This window comes from Diabrotica virgifera, chromosome 6, assembly GCF_917563875.1.
Source record: "Diabrotica virgifera virgifera chromosome 6, PGI_DIABVI_V3a".
Taxonomy (NCBI): domain Eukaryota; kingdom Metazoa; phylum Arthropoda; class Insecta; order Coleoptera; family Chrysomelidae; genus Diabrotica; species Diabrotica virgifera.
The window spans coordinates 96,043,868-96,065,752 of record NC_065448.1 but is presented as its reverse complement, the minus strand read 5'-3'; the positions used below and the strand labels follow the sequence as shown (position 1 = coordinate 96,065,752).

At 31.4% G+C, this 21,885-nt stretch overlaps 1 protein-coding gene across 1 annotated transcript in view; it reads right to left on the bottom strand.

Annotated features, from left to right (window-relative positions):
* The window catches only part of LOC114332919 (tyrosine-protein kinase Src64B), a 699,550-nt gene extending 680,870 nt beyond the window's left edge, over positions 1–18,680 (bottom strand). Inside the window, exon 1 of the mRNA XM_050653635.1 lies at positions 18,525–18,680. The gene's annotated coding sequence lies outside the window, so the exon portion shown is untranslated. The remainder of the gene's footprint in view (positions 1–18,524) is intronic.
* Positions 18,681–21,885: the final 3,205 nt, after the last annotated feature.

Here is a 21,885-nt window from a genome sequence, read left to right as displayed (position 1 = left end):
TTTTTTGTGGATTACTTGCAAACTGATAAGACAATAAATTCTGGATATTATTGTAATCGTATAGACCAGCTGAAGGAAAAAATGGTGAAGAAAGACCCGGTTTGCAAAAGAAAAAAAATCTTTTTCATCAGGACAATGCACCATGTCATATGAGCATTTTATCAATGGCTAAAATCCATGAATTAAAGTTCGAATTGTTGAAGCAGCCAAATTATTAATCAGATTGGGTTCACATAGCGACCATTAGCTTCAATACTTACCTAAAAAAAAATTATGCGTGGAAAGCGATTTTCATCAAATGATGAGTATACAGGGTGTTTCATTGGGAAACGGAAATACTTTGTGGTGAATAGAGGTCACCGAGCCGGTTCTAGATATAGTACATTTTTTGCCCTACCGACTTTTATAACCGATTTTGCCCATTTCTTTCTTAAGCCATAATTTTAGAACCACCCTGTATATTTTTTTAATATTTGGTACACATATGTCTCATTCAAAACCCAAACGACCGACATACTAACCATAAGAAAAATCCAGGTCCGGATTAACAAAAAATTATAAAGTAATTGTGACCTTAAAACAACACCCTGTATATTGAAATCTTGAAAATCTGTTAGCATATTTGAAAAGGGCACAAAAAAGTAAGTTTAACGGTCCGCTTCAATTTTTCGGCCAGACAATTTTATGACTTTAATTTTAAAATTATATTGAATTTTTTAAGAACTCTGACATTAAAAAGGAGATATTATTAACTTTTAGTTATAAATTATTAAAGTTAATGAATAAATACTAATTTTAAAAATAATCAATACTTATTTACCACATTGGAACGACCCAATTACTAATGACAAGAAAAATCCAGGTCCGGATTAAGAAAAAAATATAAAGTAATTATGATCTTGAAACAACACCCTGTATATTGAAATTTTGAAAATTTGATTGTGTATTTTAAAAGAGCATAAAAACTGCGTTAAAAGGTGCATGTCAAATTTTGGCGTAGATAATTTAATTACGGCATTTTTGAAATCATTGATTAATTCTGTCAAGATCACAAGAAGCTACCAGAAAAATGAAGAACAATCCCAATGTACTTAGAAAATCGATTCGAAATATTTTAAAACGAGCAAGGAAATGCATCGAACAAAATGGCGGACATTTTGAGCAACTGTAATAGTTCAAATATTTTTAATTTATGTTAAATTGTTGAATTGTAACGAATTTTTGTTTTATTAGATATAGCAGCTTTTTTAATTCTTTACTAAATCATTAAAATATCCCAATTCTCGCAATTCTAATTTTTAATGATGTGCATATAGCTACAAATCCAGAGAATCTATGAAGCCAGCGTAGTAAATAAGTATTAAGTATTTTTAAAATAAGTATTGATTCATTAACATTAAATTATTATTAAAAGTTAACAATACCTCGTTTTTAATCTCAGAGTTCTTTAAAATTTCAATATAATTTCAAAATTGATGTAATTAAATCAACGGCGAAAAAATTAAAATAAGCCTTTAATCACAATTTTTCATGCTCTTTTAAAATGCGCAGACAAATTTTTAAAATTTCAATATACAGGGTGTTGGTTCAAGGTCACAATTACTTTGTATTTTTTTCTTAATCCGGACCTGGATTTTTCTTGTCATTAGTAATTGGGTCGTTCCAATGTGGTAAATAAGTATTGATTATTTTTAAAATGAATATTTATTCATTAACTTTAATAATTCATAACTAAAAGTTAATAATATCTGCTTTTTAATGTCAAAGTTTTTAAAAAATTCAATATAATTTCAAAATTAAAGTCATAAAATTGTCTGGCCGAAAAATTGAAGCGAATCATTAAACGTACTTTTTTGTGCTCTTTTCAAATATACGAACAGATTTTCAAAATTTCAATATACAGGGTGTTGTTTTAAGGTCAAAATTACTTTATAATTTTTTGTTAATCCGGACCTGGATTTTTCTTATGGTTAGTATGTCAGTCGTTTGGGTTTTGAATGAGACATATGTGTACCAAATATTAAAAAAATATACAGGGTGGTTCTAAAGTTATGGGTTAGGAAAGAAATGGGCAAAATCGATAAAACACCCTGTAACTCGGTTATAAAAGTCGGAAGGGCAAAAAATGTACTATATCTAGAACCGGCTCGGTGACCTCTATCCACCATTAAAGTATTTCCGTTTCTCAATGAAACACCCTGTATAACAGCTGTGGAAGTGTATTTTGCAGCCCTTACTGATTCTCATTTCAGGAATGGAATTTATAAATCACAATCTCGTTGGAGCATTTGTATTGATTTTCAGGGAAACTATACTGAATAATAAGTGAATTTCAAGTCATAACATTGTGTTTTTCTTATCGAACCGCAAAACTTATTGAACAACCTAGTATTTTCTTCCGATGACCAACCTTTTTTTGTTACACGGATGACCACTGGGGGTAAAAAATGACCGCAAGTAAAAAATGACAATTGACAAAAAAATTAAGTTGTTTTAAAAAATAAAATAATGTATTCGTAATTTTATTGTTACTATTGTATCAATAAATGATAAATAAACATTAGTAAAACATATTTTTAATTCTTCTTCTTAAAGTTCCATCTCCTAGCGGAGGTTGGATATCATAATGGCTATGGTCACTTTGTTGGCTGCTGCTCTGAACAGTTGTAATGAACTACAGTTAAACCATTCTCTAAGGTTCCTCAGCCAGGAGATGCGTCTTCTTCCTATGCTTCTTTTTCCTTGGATCCTTCCTTGCATAATAACTCTAAGCAGCTCATATTTCTCTCCTCTGGTAATGTGACCCAAATATTCTAGTTTTCTTGTTTTTATACTGTTCATAATTTCTAACTCCTTATTTAAACGTCGTAGCACTTCAACATTGGTAATCCTTTGAACCCACTGAATTTTCAACATTCTTCTGTAACACCACATTTCGAACGCTACTATTTTTCTTATATGTTGCCTTTTCAATGTCCAAGCTTCCATTCCGTATAGTAATATAGAAAATATATAGCATCTTAGAGCCCTCAATCTGAGAGGCAACTGAAGGTCTTTGTTTGTAAGCAGTGTCTTCATTTTTATAAATGCTTGCCTTGCAGTTTCAATTCGGACTTTAATTTCTTTGCTTTGGTCATTTTTGTCATCAACCCAGGTTCCCAGATATTTGTATGTCTTTACTTTTTCTATTTGGGTTTGCTCTAGTATTAACCTTTCATTTCCATGTTGTGTTTTTGAGACAATCATAAATTTAGTTTTTTCTTGTTTATTTTGAGTCCATATCGAATGCAATAATCGTTAATTCTATTTAACAATTCTTGTAGCGACTCAAGGGTGTCTGCCATTATAACGGTGTCATCAGCGAATCTTATGTTATTTACTGTTCTTCCGTTTATAGAGTTTCCATCACTTAGTTCCGCTATCGCTTCCTGAAATATGGCTTCACTGTACACGTTAAACAGTAGCGGCGACAGTACACAACCCTGTCTTACCCCTCTCTTTATATCAATATTCTCGGACTATTGTTCGTCTATCTTTACATTGGTATTTTGATTCCAATACAGATTGATGATAATTCGTAAGTCTCGTCTGTCTATATCTCTGTTTTTCAATAATTCTATTAGTTTTTCATGTCGGACTCTGTCGAACGCTTTTTCGAAGTCGATGAAACAGGAATAAATATCCAGGCTCATATCTAAGCATCTTTGAGAGAGGACATTAAATGCAAACAATGCCTCTCTTGTTCCAAGTCCTTTGCGGAACCCAAATTGGGTATCATCCATATCATTTTCTAGCTTTCTGTATATTTTTAATTACAACAGAACAAAAAGAGGAGTCATCATTCTGAACTTATAACTAAAGAAATTTTAAAATTTACACTAATTTACGTCGCCACAGGTTTAACAAACAATTTTTTGTCAATAATGGAATGTTTCTTACATGCAATTCCACATAATAGACGGTATTTACACTTCATATAAAATTTGAACATGGAAGGCCAAGAGAGTTCGTCTTTGACCACAAATTCAGAAAATATTTTTTTTCTGTAAAATATTGGGAATTTTTTTTATTACAAAATATGAGGGTATATGGAATGATATCAAAGTCAAATAAAAAAATAATGAGTTTAAAATTGAAAATATGTCTGAATTTATTAAATAAAAACATGCATTGGGGTCAAAATTTACCCCCCTCGGTCATCCGAAGGTTAATGTGCTTTCATTAATAATTGTTGGTGTGGTTTATTAGATACTAACTATAAATATATATATTATCTTTATGATCATTACAAGTTACAGAAAAAAATACAACTTTCAATGCATTACGGTTATTTTTCTGAGTTGAGAAAGTTGGTAATTGAAGTAAAACTAAAATTTCAATAACACTCTTAATTACATTTAATTTTATAGTATTATTTGTGATTATTAAATTAATCACACTACAAGATAAAGTATGTTTATATTCTCAAACTTTTACTTTTTTATACAATAGCGAAGAATAATATTAGTCCATTGAAAAGTTGCATTTTTCAGAGAACGCAGGGGGGGGGGGTTAGTATGATGAGCTTAAGTTCAAAGTTGTGGGGTCTCCACCCTTGTCCCCGATCTTCATCTTGGAAAAAGGGGTGCAAAGTGTTTCCGCGATGTATCTCGTAAACTAACAACCCTACAGAAAATTGCATCAGATAATATTTGCAGCAAATTAAATTGTCTACAACCGTTTCCCTATTACTTTTTAGCGTAAATAGTACATTCTTTCACGGTTTTTGCTGTAAATTTTAAAGAACCGCTTGGATTGACATGGATTGGCATACGCATAGGTAACATGTCAAAGAAAAAAAGTGATATGGTGCCGATGTGTGCTTTTGCCCTGGGGGTGACTTTCACCCCATCTCGGGGGGTGAAAAAATATATGTCCAAGATAAGTACCGAAATGGATAAAATGACTAATTCTAAGCAACTTTTGTTCTATAGAGCTTTTTACCAAATCAGTAGTTTTCGAGTTATTTGCAAGTGAATATGTTCATTTTTCAACAAAATAACCACGTTTTTAGACGGTTTTTCGCAAATAACTCAAAACGTAAGCATTTTGTCGAAAAAAATATTCTTAGCAAAACTATAGCCTATAAAAAAGTGAAAAAAAAACGGTGTATATATTAGGTCTCTATACCTAGCAAAAGCAGAGTTATAGCTAATGAAAAATAGGTTCATATTCGAAAAATTCCAAATAGAATAATTCAATGTGAAATATCCAAATAATGAAGCATTCTTGGGGAAAACACATTACAACTTTTTTAAAGTGTTTAAAAAAAGCTTCATTTCTGTTTTTATAAAAAATTTCTAGTATCAAATGTAAGCAAGTTACGCTCAAAATAAAGTTGGTCCCTTTTGTTTTGGCAAAAAAAATCAGGAAGATCACCCCACAATTAACAACTCAAATGAAATTAATCGTTACCGCTTCACAAGTTACATACTTTACTTATGTTGTGTTTATATGATCTGTAAGTTTCATCGATTCAAAATGCTTATTTTTGAAAAAATTTGGTTTAAGTAAAATTTTTAAAAATTTTAATTTTGAAAAAAAATGCTTTTTTTCAAAATAACTTAAAAATTGTTAGAGATACCAAAAATCTTAAATAATAAAAAAAGTCGGCTTTACTTTTCTGAATATTTTATATTTTTTGTTTTTCTGTAAGACAAAAATTGGTTAAGAGTCGGTGTTTCTAAATTTGCATACACTAGTGATAAGTGACTCGTTCAAGCCCTTTTAACTACAGCTCTTTCAAAAATGAGGACTTCGAACCGATGAAACTTACAGATCATATGATCAATACATACGCGAGTAAAAAACTTGTGAAGTAGTAACAATTAAGTTCATTTGAAATGCTAAGTAGGGGGGTGATTTTCCCGATTTCTTACCAAAAAAAAGGGACCAACTTTATTTTGAGCGTAACTTGTTTACTTTTGATGCTAAAAATTTTTTTTAAACACAAAAATAAGCATTTTTAAACACTTTAAAAAAGTTAAAATGAGTTTCCCCAAAAAAGTGCTTCGTTTTTTGGTTATGGCACGTTAAAATATTCGATTTGGAATCTGACGAATATGAACCTATTTTTCATTAGCTATAACTCTGCTTCTAATAGGTATAATGACCTAATATATACACCATGTTTTTCACTTTTTTACGTGCTATATTTTTGATAAGAATTTTTTTTCGACTAAATACTTACTTTTTGAGTTATTTTCGAAAAACCGTCTGAAAACGTGGTTATTTTGTAGAAAAATTAACATATTCACTCTCAAATAACTCGAAAAGTATTAACTTGGTGAAAAAACTTTCTAGAACAAAAGTTGCTTAGAATTAGTCATTTTATCCATTTTATCCAAACGGTTCTTTAAAATTTAGAGGTTTTGCAATATTTTACCTTTAAAGAACGTAGGTACTAAAAATGGAAAAGAAAAAAAATTGTAAACAACATAACTGAAATTTTTTAAATATTTTTTTTCTGGTCATTTTACAATAAAATGACATCGGTGCAATTTTATAGAGGGTTTTTAATAAATAATTTCTCCTACAAATTTGTTTAATTTCATTCATTTATCTGGGTTTTACACCACTCCGATGTTCACCGGGTTCTGGAATACTCGTAGAATATGAAAAAAGCGAACAATTAGGTTTATTTCTCCATTATATATTTTTTTATTTATATAATTTAGCATTTTAATTAGCAACCCAAATGAAATTAATCATTAACGCTTCACAAGTTACTGTACTTATGTACCTATTGCTTATATTTATGATCAAGTTTTATCGGTTCAAAGTGCTTACAATAATACCCCGCACTTACGCGATAGGTGGGACCAAGCAATAAGCGCGTAAGTCAAATTCGCGTAAGTCGGGGTGTAATTTTGCATATGTATGTATATAAATTATTTTTAATTGGGACCGGAAGCTAAGAAAAATAGCATATAAAAATATAAAATTGTCAATTTAATTTATTTTGATGCAGAAGGCTGCATAAAATCTAACAAAGAGACGCAACTCAAAGATTTGTTTTCTCTCGCAAAATTTCTTCATAGCAGGCTAATAATTTTTTTATCCCTTGTTTGGTAGAAGAAATGCGATCTTTGTTATAGTTTATATTTTCTAAAATTTGTAAGCCCTTTTCAATTAAAGTGAGACCTTCAGTCAAGTTTCCAACAGTTATTTGATCTTCAGTTTAAACTGGATCCAAACAATCAAGCTCTTCAACGTCTTGTTCTTTCTCATGCATTTCTATGAGGTCATCAATAGTTAGCTCCCGATTGTAGGACTTCAACAGTTCTTCAACGTCATCACTATCAACAACTTCTTTAATCGCATTACTAATTTCATAAAAATAACAAACACCCATTCGCAGAAAAATCTGTAGATAAGAAATACCTAATATGTACAAAATAAATTCTAGTGATGTGCTGATTTCGTGCGAAAAGTCCAAATATCTACATTGCATGAGCTGATGAGCAATAATATGTGGGTGGTAATTCTATTTCATCGATAATCGAGCGACTGTGTGGCGCTCAAATGACTAATTGACAAGATTTGAAAATCGCGTAACTCTGTATTACTGTATTTTTGAAAGGAACGTAGCTGAAAGGGCTTGAATGAGTCACTAATCACGAGTGTATGCAAACTTTGAGTAACCATATCTTAACCAATTTTTGTCATGCAGAAAAACAAAAACGGCAAAATATTTATAAAATCACAACCTATATTTTTTGAGATTTCTGGCATCACTAATAATTTTTAAGTTATTTTAAAAAAATTGAATTTTTTTTACTTAAAAACAAAAATGTTTATAATATACAATATTTTACTCGCGGTCAGAAACATAAGAAAACGACAATGTAATCGGTTGCCTACGTACTTTAATTTTAATAGTGTCATAAAGTTTGGATTCAACATTTTGTAAGATAAGTAAAGTTTTGATTGTTTTAATAATAATAATGCCAATGACAACTGCAGAAAGATCTTTATCTACTTTGAAATTAAACAAGGCGTTCCTAAGAAATACAAAGTGGTAAGAAAGACTGACGCAGGGGCGGCCCGTCGGAGTAGGCAAGGTAGGCACCGCCTACCCTCTTCAAATGTAGTACAATAATATAAATTATTAATATAAATTACTTATTTCAAAATTGTAATTTATAAATTTTGACACAATACCTACAATAAAATAGCAAAAATTATCCAAATTATTTTTAAAAATATCCAAAAAATTTTCTCCGTAGTTATAATTATGGTACGCTCCTTGTAGTATCAGTAGTACTGTATAAGATTCTATATTCTTCCTTGGTCAGGCACTTGAAAACGTAGCCTGAAATAGAACGACGCCAACACCGAATTGACGTGCGATCTCTCTCTGTTTACGCGAGCAGACCTGCTGCAGGTCTGCTGGTAGCGACCGTATTCTACGATTTTGAAAGGGCGGATAGGCACAGAGTCTTATAGCCGGACCTACAAAATTTTATCAGTTGCTTCTCTTGTGTCTTGTGAAACTGTTTTAAATAATTGTTTTTTGATTTTGGCTGTTATTAGTAGGTTAAGTATTGAATAAAACTAGGTAGGACAATTTAAATTTGTTTATGAAAACTGAATAATAAACAGGTAAATTTGAGATCGGTCTATTGAAGAGCATTTTAATTTTATATTAATTTAGTAATAATTCACTAACGAAAAATAAATCTGTAAATAGTTATTTGTCAGTCGTCCATTATATTTTTATTGTGTTTCAATACAATTTGGATAATTTAAAGTTAAACTGACGAATTGTGTTATTAGATTATATAGATAATTAAAAATTTAAAGCGAGGTTAATTGTTAACTTATCAATTTATTCGAAGAGTAAATTATTATTTGATACATAAATAAAATAAGTAATATTTGACGTTGTTGAAACGTAGGTGTGTTAGTTTTATTGGTGGAAAAACTTTAGTCATCGAATATGAATATTTTAAACGATGTAATATTCAGTTTGATCGAGACGCCTTTTTCAAGGCGCCAAAATCAAGAAAGATCAGAAATTATTTCAATGGGCCGGCCTTTACCAAATTTAACAATTTTATCCACAGATAAGACAAAAGACAATCGACCATTTTCGATATCGTTTAAAACAATATGGTATGAAAATCATAAATGGCTAAGCGGAAGTTATTTTAAAAATTCACTTTTCTGTTGGCCTTGTCTGTTGCTCTCAAATTTGAAGAAAAATGTTTGGGTGAGTCAGGGATATTCAGATTTGAAAAATTTATCAGCTAGTGTAAAAAACATGAATCTTCGAAAGAACATTTAAACAATTGCTTAGGTTTAAAACGGTTAGAAAAAAATAAACAAACTATTGGCAGTGCTTTAGCTGGACCAATTTCTCTATCTAATAAGATATGAAGTTGAAAAAGATTGAAGAAGTAGAAGAAATTGATGTTACAATTCTGTTAGTAAAACAAGAACTTGCATTTCGCGGTCGTGATGAGAGCCATAATTCTTCAAACATGGGTAATTTTAAAGAAATTTTTAATTTAGTAGTTAAACGCGATCAGGAAATCCAGGATCATGTTAAAAAATAGAAGGGGTGTTCACGGGTTTGTCAAAAACGATACAAAATGATTTAATACATTGCCTTGCCGATTACGTAAAAAATGAAATTTCAACAGAAATTAATGAAAGTCAATTTTTTTCTATACTAGCGGACGATACTACTGATATAACCGAAAAATCACAGTGTACTTTAACAATCCGTTTTGTTAACAAAGTTGGTCAGGTAACAGAAAGATTTTTAGGGTTTTTTGATGTTAGCGAGAATAGATCTGCAGACGCTCTATATAGTTTAATTTCAAACGTGCTTGAGCCATATGATTACAAAAATAAATTAATTGCTCAATTTTACGATGGTGCAAGTGTAATGGCTGGCTCTTTAAACGGAATACAATCAAAAATTAAAGTAGATGCTCCAAAAGCAATTTTTACACATTGTTGCGCTCATAGATTACATTTAGTATTGCAAGACGGCTCAAAATGTATTACAAATTGTAGGATATTTTTTGTCGCCTACCCGAAGTATATGTGTAGCCTACCCGCATACTGAGGTCACGAGCCGCCACTGGACTGACGGCGAAGGCGCTTGCCATCGAAAACATTTTAGTTTATGACTTCAATGAAAAGACGACCCCTGAACAAAATTATCACCAGCCAGCACTGCTTCTAAAGTGTGGTGTCACTTTCTGGAAAACTATGTAATAAATGGTACTTGAAGTGATTTTACTTATAGTTTTAGAAATATCTTATACATAGAGCAAAGAGGAATTAAGTATAGATCAGTTTTTGGAAATTTTGGGTTGAATGAACTTTAGGTTATTCAGAATTCTTCAATAAACTTGTTACTGTATATCGTCGAGGTGTTTTGGACAAGAAATGTCAAAAAACATCTTGTGTCAAGAAGTCTTTGACAGTTTTAACAATATTTTTGTTGAATATGCCAAAAGTAAGTACATTATACATTCCTATCCTTCAATAATAGCAATCCATTTTTAGCAGTAGCTATAAAATCAATAATTTGAAATAACAATAGAAAACATTTAAAATTGACCTTGACATAACTAAGCAAACAATACAAATAACACGATCAACTGCAATAAAATTGGATATTTATTTGCAAATTCATATTTTTGTGAAATTCATAAATTACAAAAATATTTTAATTTAAATTATTGACTTAGTGTGGTTTGATGTTTTAAAAAATGACGTTAATTCAGAAATGTCATGTATTTAAAAATTGGATCCCAATATCGATTTCTAAAATCCTTATTAGTCCATGTGGTGAAAAAACTCCCGTCTGAAAAAAATTTCTGATTCGGTTTCTTTGTGGATTCCTATTCAAAAATGTCCCCTTTAAACAAATCAAAAGGGTGCCTGGCAGAATTTTTGGGCAGAAATTGTTTAAACAATTTTTTTAAACAAATACAAAAGATCATGTTTTTTTGCTCTGTAACATATATGTTTAGATTTTTTGGGTCAATCTAAACAAGAAAGGTATCTGGTAATTTTTCTCACAAATTGATAGTTTTGGAGTTATAGGCGATTTAAAATCTGAAAAATGCGAAAATACGCATTTTCGAGGCTTAAAAACTCATATTTAAATTAGTATTTTTGAGGATGCCAGATACTTAGATTGAAGACAGAACATTCTCAGCTTCAAGATTCTGAAGAGTGATCGGGTATAACTTTAATTTATACCGTTGTTTTTAATTGTTAAATATGCGTGTTTATCCGATTTTTTTGCCGGTGCGGCGCGCTGCATTTCAAAAATCTCCTATTTTCCCCCGAAAAATATTTTTTCTAGATTCTTTGTATTATTCTAAATAAAATAAGTTTCTTGCCATTTTTCTCAAATTTAAACTATTTATAATGGGAAATAAGCCACAATATTATTAAAAAATGATTTTTATTAACGTTTCGACGCCCAAATCGGGTGCCGTTGTCAAAATACAAAATACTACTAACATAAACAAAAATGTTGCTTAGTAAAAAAAATTCTTCTAATAATTTATTTAATTTGACTCATTTATATCGGCAATTCAGATAGATATGATACATTTTAAAGTAGAAGACTTTAAAATGATATTGCCAATATTTATGAGTTGCGTTCCTGGGACGACTTTACTGAAAGATAGTTCATTCGATTACATGAAATCAACCCCAACTCAAGAATATCCGTCACAAAAAAAAATCATAGCATGTGATCTGTCTTTAAAAAGACAACCACATGCAACGGTGACATTAAAATTCTCGCGTTAGAGATCTCATAGTAAATCACGAGGGAAAACCAGGAAAAACCTCGTGATACTATCCCGACATCGTAAGTATTTGGTCTTACATTTAATTTACTCTCAAAATTAATACCAAATTCTGACTTTACTATAATTTTGTTTAAATTATAAATAATATCAATAATACATGGATATATAAGTAATACTAAAATATAAAATATGTACTAACTCGACTATTGACTTAAAATACTACTTAAACGACTCTTCTTAAAAAGAGAAAAATCAAAGAAGCGGCTCTAATTATGCTAAACGAAACCAATTGTGTCGCAAATTCCTCGGTGGAATGCAGTAGGATGTGGATACCCATACTGAAAGGGGAAGTCAATAGAAAGAAAATACCACAATTAGTAAGTCAATAGTCGAGTTAGTGCATATTTTATATTTTAGTATTACTTATATATCCATGTATTATTGATAGTATTTATAATTTAAACAAAATTATAGTAAAGTCAGAATTTCGTATTAATTTTGAGAGTAAATTAAATGTAAGACCAAATACTTACGATGTCGGGATAGTATCACGAGGTTTTTCCTGGTTTTCCCTCGTGATTTACTATGAGATCTCTAACGCGAGAATTTTAATGTCACCGTTGCATGTGGTTGTCTTTTTAAAGACAGATCACATGCTAGGATTTTTTTTGTGACGGATATTCTTGAGTTGGGGTTGATTTCATGTAATCGAATGAACTATCTTTCAGTAAAGTCGTCCCAGGAACACAGCTCATAAATATTGGCAATATCATTTTAAAGTCTTCTACTTTAAAATGTATCATATGTATCTGAATTGCCGATATAAATGAGTCAAATTAAATAAATTATTAGAAGAATTTTTTTACTAAGCAACAACATTTTTGTTTATTTTAGTAGTATTTTGTATTTTGACAACGGCACCCGATTTGGGCGTCGAAACGTTAATAAAAATCATTTTTTTAATAATATTGTGTCTTATTTCCCATTATAAATAGTTCAAATTGTAAAAATGCCACAAGAAAATAGCTTCAGAACAACATTTTTCTCAAAAGTTAATAGCTTTTAAGTTAAGTATAAGCGATTTAAAATCCGGAAAATGACAAAAAACGCATTTTCGGATTTTAAATCGATTATAACTTTAAAACTATTAACTTTTGAGACAAATGTCAAGAAACTTATTTTATTTATAATGTCCCAAAGAATCTAGAAAAAATATTTTTCGGAGGAAAATAGGAGATTTTTGAAACGAAGCGCGCAGCACCGGCAAAATAATCGGGTAAACACGCATATTTAACAATTAAAAAACATCGGTATAAATTAAAGTTAGACGCGATCACTCTTCAGAATCTTGAAGCTAAATGTTCAGTCTTCAATCTAAGTATCTGGCAACCTCAAAAATACTAATTTAAATATGAGTTTTTAAGCCTCGAAAATGCGCATTTTCGCATTTTTCAGATTTTAAATCGCCTATAACTCCAAAACTCTCAATTTGTGAGAAAAATTACCAGATACCTTTCTTGTTTAGATTGACCCAAAAAATCTAAAAATATATGTTCCAGAGCAAAAAACATGATCTTTTGTATTTGTTAAAAAAAAATTGTCTTAACAATTTCTGCCCAAAAATTCCGCCCGGCACCCTTCTAATTTGTTTAAAGGGGACATTTTTGAATAGGAATCCACAAAGAAACCGAGTCAGAAATTTTTCCTGACGAGAGCGATTCTCTTTTCACAAATTTTCAAAATAATGGCTGTAAAAATTGTTAACAAATAATATAGCTCAAAATATTATGTATATAAATTCCTGATATACAGAGTGAGTTTTATGTATGGAACACCTCAATTCTCAATTACCTCGAAAACGGCTTTCACGATTTTTATATACAGTCCCTGCTCAATTTATTAGACTCACCTTAGAAAAAGCAGTTTTTTTTTAATTTCAAGCACCTTAAAAGTATCTTCAAAGTGATACGGAACTGCTAATTGGGTTAAATAATAATTACTTAATAATTGTGATACATAATTTAAGTTAAAAATGGTAAAAGTTTTTTTGAATTGTGAAAACTTGACAGATAGTAATATAATGTGCTAAAAATGCACAAGGAATCGCCTTTTTTCAACTTTAGTTTTTTAGTTAAATTAGTGATTGGTGTTCAGTTTTCGTAAAATTTGCAGTGGTGAGTGTTAATATTGTTCTATATTAATGTTTATTTTAATTTGTTTAATTTGTTTTAAGATATGAATAATAAATATGTTAATTTTTAATTACATAAGAATCTAAAAGACGAATATCTCGGATTAAAATTTTTTCATATGCGTAATTGGTAAAAATCTGTCTGTTAAGCAAATCTCTTCTGTTACTGCTCTATTAGAAAATACCATATGTATCAAAGATAAATAGCAAAAAAAAATGGGATATCTTTATCGTCAGTTCGAAGGTTGGGCTAAAAAATTAAAGAGACAACACATCCTGTTACATCTGTTTGGAGGGGTCGGTATGGCCGAAATATTTCAGTCACCCCCAGAGGGCAACGAATTTTAAAGAATATGGCTGTAAAACACAGACGAGTCACCCATAGCGATATAACCAATAAATTGAAAGAATCAGAGTGTTCAGTATCGGAGTCCACTGTACGCCGAAATTTGTACAGTATGGGATTCAAATGTCATAGACCAGTTAAGGAACCAAAACCATCACCACAAGTGTCAAAGAAACGCTTAGTTTTGGCCAATTTGCACAAAAATTATATGGAAATAGAGTCTTTATGCAAATTGACCCAAACTAAGCGTTTTTTGAGCATTTGTGGTGATAGTTGGCTATTTTCTTGGTTCCTCAACTGGCCTATGAGATTTGAATCGAATACTGTATAAATTTCGGCGTACAGTGGACTCCGATAGTGAACACTCCGATTCTTTCAATTTATTGGTTATGTCGCTATGTGTGACTGTTGTGTGTTTTAAAGCCAAATTCTTTAAAATTCGTTGCCCTCTGGGGGTGACTGAAATATTTCGGCCATACCGACCCCTCCAAACCGATGTAACAGGATGTTTCTCTTTAAGTTTTTGACTCAACCTTCGAACTGACGATAAAGATATGCCATATTTTTTTGCTATTTCTCTTTCATACATGTAGTATTTTCTAATACTTAGAGCAGTAACAGAAGAGAGCAGAAAAGATTTGCTCAACAAAAAGATCTTTACAATCACCCATATGAAAAAATTCCAAACGAAGACATTCATCTCCTAGAAATTAACATATTTTTATTAATATGTTAAAATAAATTAAACAAATTAAAAACTAACATTAATAAAGACTAATATTAACACTTACTACTGCAAATTTTACGAAAATTTGAATATCAACCACTAATTTAATTAAAAAACTAAAGGTAAAAAAGTCGAGTCATTGCACCCTTTTAGCCCATTCTATTGCCATCTGCCAAGTTTTCACAATTCGATCAAAAAGTCTCACCATCTTTAACTTAATTATGTAGCACGATTATCCGGTAATTGTTATTTAACCCATTCAGCAGTACCGTATGACTTTGAACATACTTTTAAGGGGTTTCAAAGAAAAAAAAACTGATATTTCTAGGGTGAGTCTAATAAATAATTGAGCAGGGACTGTAGGTACGTAATTAGTGAGTAAGAGTAAAGGAAGATTCATATTTATCCGTTCGGGCACGTAGCGTTTCGTTTCCGAAAAATATTGATTTTATGGTTTTAAATATGAACAATTCATACTGTCCGGAGCGTATCGTATCAGACAACTCTTTGTAAAATCAGGTTTTTATATTTTTCGGAAACGAAACGCTACGTGCCCGAACGGATAATATGATTCTTCCTTAAAGTCAAGCGTCCACAGACCCGCATCGTACGCATCGTACGCAACGGATTTTAGTTTGACAATCGATAATGCGATCCGTACGATGCGGATCAGTGGACGCGGTTACATAAGTTTCTGTACAAGGCAAACTAAAATCCGTTGCGTACGATGCGTCCGATGCGGGTCTGTGGACGCTTGCCTTAAGGGTGTTGTGATGCAGCCGATATTATCGTGGTATTTGCATTATTGTCAGATCTTCGTTTTTCTGAAAATCTAATGAACTTTCTTATTTCATATAAGCCACCCAAGCCCTTAAGAAATACTGATTATTTTTCATATACATAATATTCCCTATAAATAAATGCCGTTATTTACGAGTTATTGTTACATTTATTTTTAAAAATGTTTAAAATAAATTACTTATAAAAATCAATTTTTTGGCCCGGGCAGACATTATTTCGGGTCTTTTGGATCGTTTTGAACAAAAGAGGTAAGTTTTTCTAAAGTTGATCGTTTTCGAGTTTTATAAATAATTTAAAACTGAAAAAGAAACGAAAAATGTCGATTATGAAGGTTCAAAAACACAAGTAAACAAATATAATTTTTGAAATTACAAAGTGCCTAAATTCAAGTTTAAACCTTCTTCTATCAGCTCCTCATAAGCATTTTTGGCATGTTTATTTTAAAACATTGTTTTTTTAATTGTCAATGAACCGCTTACGAGAGGACAGACGATCGGGCTCTGCATTAACAATTAAAAAACAATGTTTTAAAATGAAATGACTCCAAATTACTTTTCGGGAACTGATAAAATAATAAGGTATGAACTTCAATTTAAGCACTTCGTAATTTCAAAAATAATATTTTTTACTTGTGTTTTCAAATCCTAAAAATTGTAATTTTTCGTTTTGTTTTTAGTTTTAAATTATTTAGAACTCGAAAACCTTTTTTGTTCCCAATAATTCAAAAAACCTAAAATATTGTCTGCTCGGGCCAGAAAAATTTATTTTTATAATTTCTTTTAAAAAATAAATGTAGCAATAACTTAGAAATTACAGCATTTAAATATAGGGATTACATGAAAAATAATCAGTATTTCTTAAGGATTTTGAAATCAAAAAGTTAGTTAGATTTAAAAAAACGGAAGGTCTGACAACAATGTAAATACCACTATACCATCGGCCGCATTAGAAGAGCCTCATCCACCAAAATCTATAAAAACGTGCAAGCCGTTTCTGCGATAATTGTGGCATTCCATACATAAAACTCACTCGGTATGGTACATGGGCGCCCATGGGCAGAGGGGACCGTGTCCCCCCTAGCTTTTCGGGTGCTCTCAACTATATATGGTTATCCAAAGTATACAAAATATAATGTGCAACATTTTCACGTCTGCCCCCCCCCCCCCATGAAAATTTTTATATGGACGCCGCGCGCCGGTGGTATGGTAGGTGCCTTATAAAAAAGTCTAAAATTTAACACAGAATCTGACACTATAATAATAGTGTTTTATTAAAAGTAACGTTGATGACGACATCCGGTTTCACCGGAAGTTATCGCAAGTTGTGAAGGCTTTAGTTTAGAGGGAAGATCAAATAAAATTATGGGGAAATGCCAATCGGCAAATTTCAAATTTGATTCAGAGATCAGTCAGTCTAATGTGCCAAATGTGCGAGCTAGTGAAAAACGCTGTATATTCTATAAAAACGGGGAAGAGGATAATTTAGCAATATAAACAAACACAATGATAATATAAATAATTATAGTGTAATAAAAGTGTAAGTGAAAAAAAATACCTCTTCATTGTAGTGTTTAAACAAAGATAAAATGAAACAGGAGTAAAAAAAGGGGCAGAAATATATTATATTTCATACACTATTTTAATTTATAAACTTAAAACTGATTTAAAATTTTTGGAGCTACTACCTATGATTTCCAAACTACGCGTGTAGAATTTGTCAACTTTTTCCTCAACCAAGAACCAACCCTTATCCAACAATCAATAGCCTTACCCTATTTTTATAGTTTACCCTATTTTATAATTAACATCTATTTTTAATTTGATTATCCACTTATATATTAGAGAATAAATAGAATGGGACTCTTGTTATTTTATAAGTTAAAATTTAAAGAAAAAACATGATTTCCATTTGTATATTCAATTTCTTTTAAAGCGAAATTTGAAAATTAATAACTATTAAACCATGTCATAAAAACATAAATTAAAAGCATGACCAAATTATCATTAAAAAATAAATAAAGCATTTTTAAAACACTGTTAATGGTTTTTAGATATCCACAACCTACTGTTATGGTATAATTTGATATAATAGTCCACACTAATTGTTCCATAAAACTGTAACGATTTTATTAAATTACATTGAGAATAATAAATTGTATTAATGATATTTGCAATAATTTTTCCATAATTTTCTATATAAGTATCATATCTTTTTGAGTAATAATAAAAACGTACCTATGTCAAAAAATTGCGCTTATTGGGGGAACATCTGATTTAGAAAGGAATTATGAATAAAAAATATGAATATATCTTTTGTAATTTAAAACGATTTTTGTTTGAATAAACCTTTAATAAATTTGATAGAACAACCATGTATAAATTTATTGTTGGCATAAAAAACTAGACGGAGGTATAAAACTACTACAAAAAAACTAGTTGAGAGACCAGCTGAACTCTTTTATTTAGTTTTTTAACTTAAACATACAACTTTAGCCAAACACATAAAGAAAAGAAGAAATATTGATAATTCCTGTGGGATTCATGGGTATTTCCATTTATTAAAAACCAATAATTCCTTATTAGAAAAATGCAAACAATGACCTATCGGTAAACACAAAAACATCAATCATACCTTGTTTGAAGCTGTGCACAAACAATGTTCCTGTGAAAACAATAAATTAATGTCCGCACAACACTGTTTTATTTATATAAAATCCTTTTATAAATCAGAAATCACAACATAAACACCAAGAGACTACGAATCAACCTCTCCGCCAGCCATTTTACATCGTCTGTCTGTCTAAAAATCAGTAAACCAATGGCAAATTCACCGTGGTATGAATTAAAATAGTGTGCGGGAGCGGTGAAAATATATAAAAGTAAGAGATAGAAGGTCAGTTGTGTCTAAGTTTACGTATACGTGACTAAATAGGACTCCTTTAACAATGTTGCCAATAAAACGACAACAGCGTTTCGAGTGTTTCTATAATTTATTTTTTAACCAGGAGGAGTAAACTAAAAAGACAGATTCACACCCAAGAAAGTCACTAGAAAAATAACCAAATACATATTCTTTTTTGGTTGATCATGTCATCCCTCAACGGTAATCAATAAATATTATATTAATACGTCACTAAGGAGTTCTAAAAATAACTGCTTTTCATATAAAAGCAGACTAAAAATCTAAAAATTAAAGGAATAACACAGAAAACACAAAAATCGCCGATATAACTTAATTAACCTATGAAATGTCAATCGTGTCAAAATGTGATAAATGTCATTAGTGTCAAAATTTTATATCAGCGGAGTAAACTTCACTGCGGTTGGACCAATTACAAACAAGCATTACATCGCGGTAAATTTGAATCACTTTTCTTGATTATTATTCATGGTCTTAAACAAACCATAGTGTTCTGTGGTTAAAAGGAAAGGAAAGGCCACAACACAGAACAAAAAACATTTATTTTCTATAGGGCTTTTCATTCACAGTCTTTTGTTTCGAGCTTCTGTCAATTTTCGTATAATCCGTGTTTACTATAATAGGTTTGTTCTAACCAGAGATATGTAAAGAAAATAGATCAGGCTAGTCATATGCCACTTAATGCATCGGGGTGTAACGTCGATATCAAGTACGGTGGTCTAGCTATCTTTGTCTGTCGTGCGAGTGTGAGCGTATCTACCAAGAGGTGGGAATAACGGAACGACAGTGACACACAGGCGGCGGCCATCATATGCTAGAGAGAGAAAGTTAGAGCCGGTAGAGAGAGATGGATATACCACCGACCAGAACTGCTCCGCGTTACGCTATTTGTCCGAGTTGGCCAAATCTATGAGTATAAGATCTTTGGTTCTAACACGACTGAGAAACGTCCATGTAATGATCACCATCCTGCGCAGCACCATGGAACGTATTATTTCGTTCCCATGGAACCCATGGAACGTTCATTATATAGTAATAAAGTGATAGTTATATTACGGTTCCCAGTTCTCAGTCGTGTTGGATCAAACCAGCATTGGGACTACGTGCATTATAGTATCCCAGTATATATCAAACAGTAATGAAACTCTGTGACCTTGAAGAAGTCACGCAGTTTTTCTGCGCTGACAACTTCAAATGAATAGTCGGAAAACTCACTGCGCTTCCGCATACTTTCAACGGGCTTTCAATCTTGAAGGTTTGACTAGCAGCTCAGGTGCGTAGTAGCACAGTTGCTGCTGGTTTAACCTTGTACATTCGTTTTAATATGTTGCCTCTTGAAGTTGTTGAAACTACTCAGATCATTCAAAGATTTGATAATTTATTTGACTTATTGAATTCGTCTAATACTTCTAACCCTAAGCCTTACCATAGGGCTTTTATTAATTCTGATTACCAGAAAGATTTTTCATTGAGCAAGTCCGGCCGTAACTTTTCATTTCAGATGACAGATAACAAGATGGCTGCCTCCACAAAACGAGACTTCAAAAACTTCAAAGGCGCCGACGAGAGTATCAGTCAGAGACATGTTAACCATAGACAAGGCATACTGAACAAAAAAGCGTAAAGCGCGGCAGTCGATCGGTGGTCTACCTATTTTTACTTACTAAGCGATACCGCTCATATGACGGACAAAGATGGCTAGACCACTTAAAATGAATACTGACCAATGGCGTCCTTGATATCGGCGTTACACCTCGATACACAGAGCGGCCCATAGCTAGCCTAATCTACAGGTTATTATATCTATGGTGTCTTTTTGATATAACTGGAATAGTATTCTATTGGAACATTCTATTATCGTATTCTCAAATTCTCAAGGAATATAGACGGTTCTAGAAGAGACTACACTAAACTCAACACGGACGTTTAATGTGATTGGCATTCATCGTCATCTGATTAATAGCCAATTTAAAATTTGGCGGGTAGTATAACCAGAGGATATTCGTATTTTAGGATTAAGCTGGATTAAGCTCTAATACAACTGTATTAGAAATATAATTATTTTTCCACCTACCTCTACCGAAAGTAGACTTTTCCGGACCTGATTGTAGGGAGCAAAGTTGTACTTTTCCTCCCTAGGGAGGAAAATATTTTTCCTCCCTAGGGAGGAAAAGTAAAAGTGACGTCATGGTATTTCATTCATGAAATATAACTTATTGACGCCCTGTACAATATCTATTTTCTATTACGTAAGTATCTATACATTTTAACGTTTATTTAAAAACACTCTGTATTTTGCAGAATGGTAAAAAACAGTAAATTGTTATTGTGATTTAACAATGTTTACATTAATAATTTGACTTATATTTGACAGTTGACAGTTATATTGTACCTACTTGTTACTTTTAGTTCTAATAAATTTTGTTGGTTAGTTACATAAATAAATTAAGTAAAAATGAAAAAATGACTTGTTATTTGAGGAAGGTGGAAAAACCATATGTATAACGTGGGAGTAAAGTGCCTTTTCCTCCCTTGAATGATTACTGCCCTCCACTACGCGTCGGGCAGTAAACTTCATTCTCGGGAGGAAAAGTAGCACTTTCCTCCCTTGTTATACAAATAGCTATTTCCTTTCGTGATATGTAGGTAAAAATATCCTACTTATAGGCTACTGATTTTTTCAAAATATTAAGAGAGCTAAAAGGAACTACAACGTTAACGGGATTTTATTGTCTCATATGGTCAATAGACCTCTAAATTTGAAAAGACCGCGGAGTGTCACCATTTTAAGGGGTGGGTTTTTGAGAAAGGGGTGAATTAGTCCCTAGACACAGAGCGAATTAGGGTGAGTTCTATGCACTTTTGGTACAAACACGTCTACAGGAAAATGGTTCCAGGTTAAATTTACTATCAAAACATCACATTTTAAAGTCAAAAATATTTTTTTTACAAAAATATATTCAAAAGAAAAGCAAGAAAAAAACACGAAAAAAAGCAATTTTGTTTTTTGTCCCATAACTTTTTTCCACACGGATATAGGTATAGGCATTGCTTCAGCAAAAAATAACTTCCA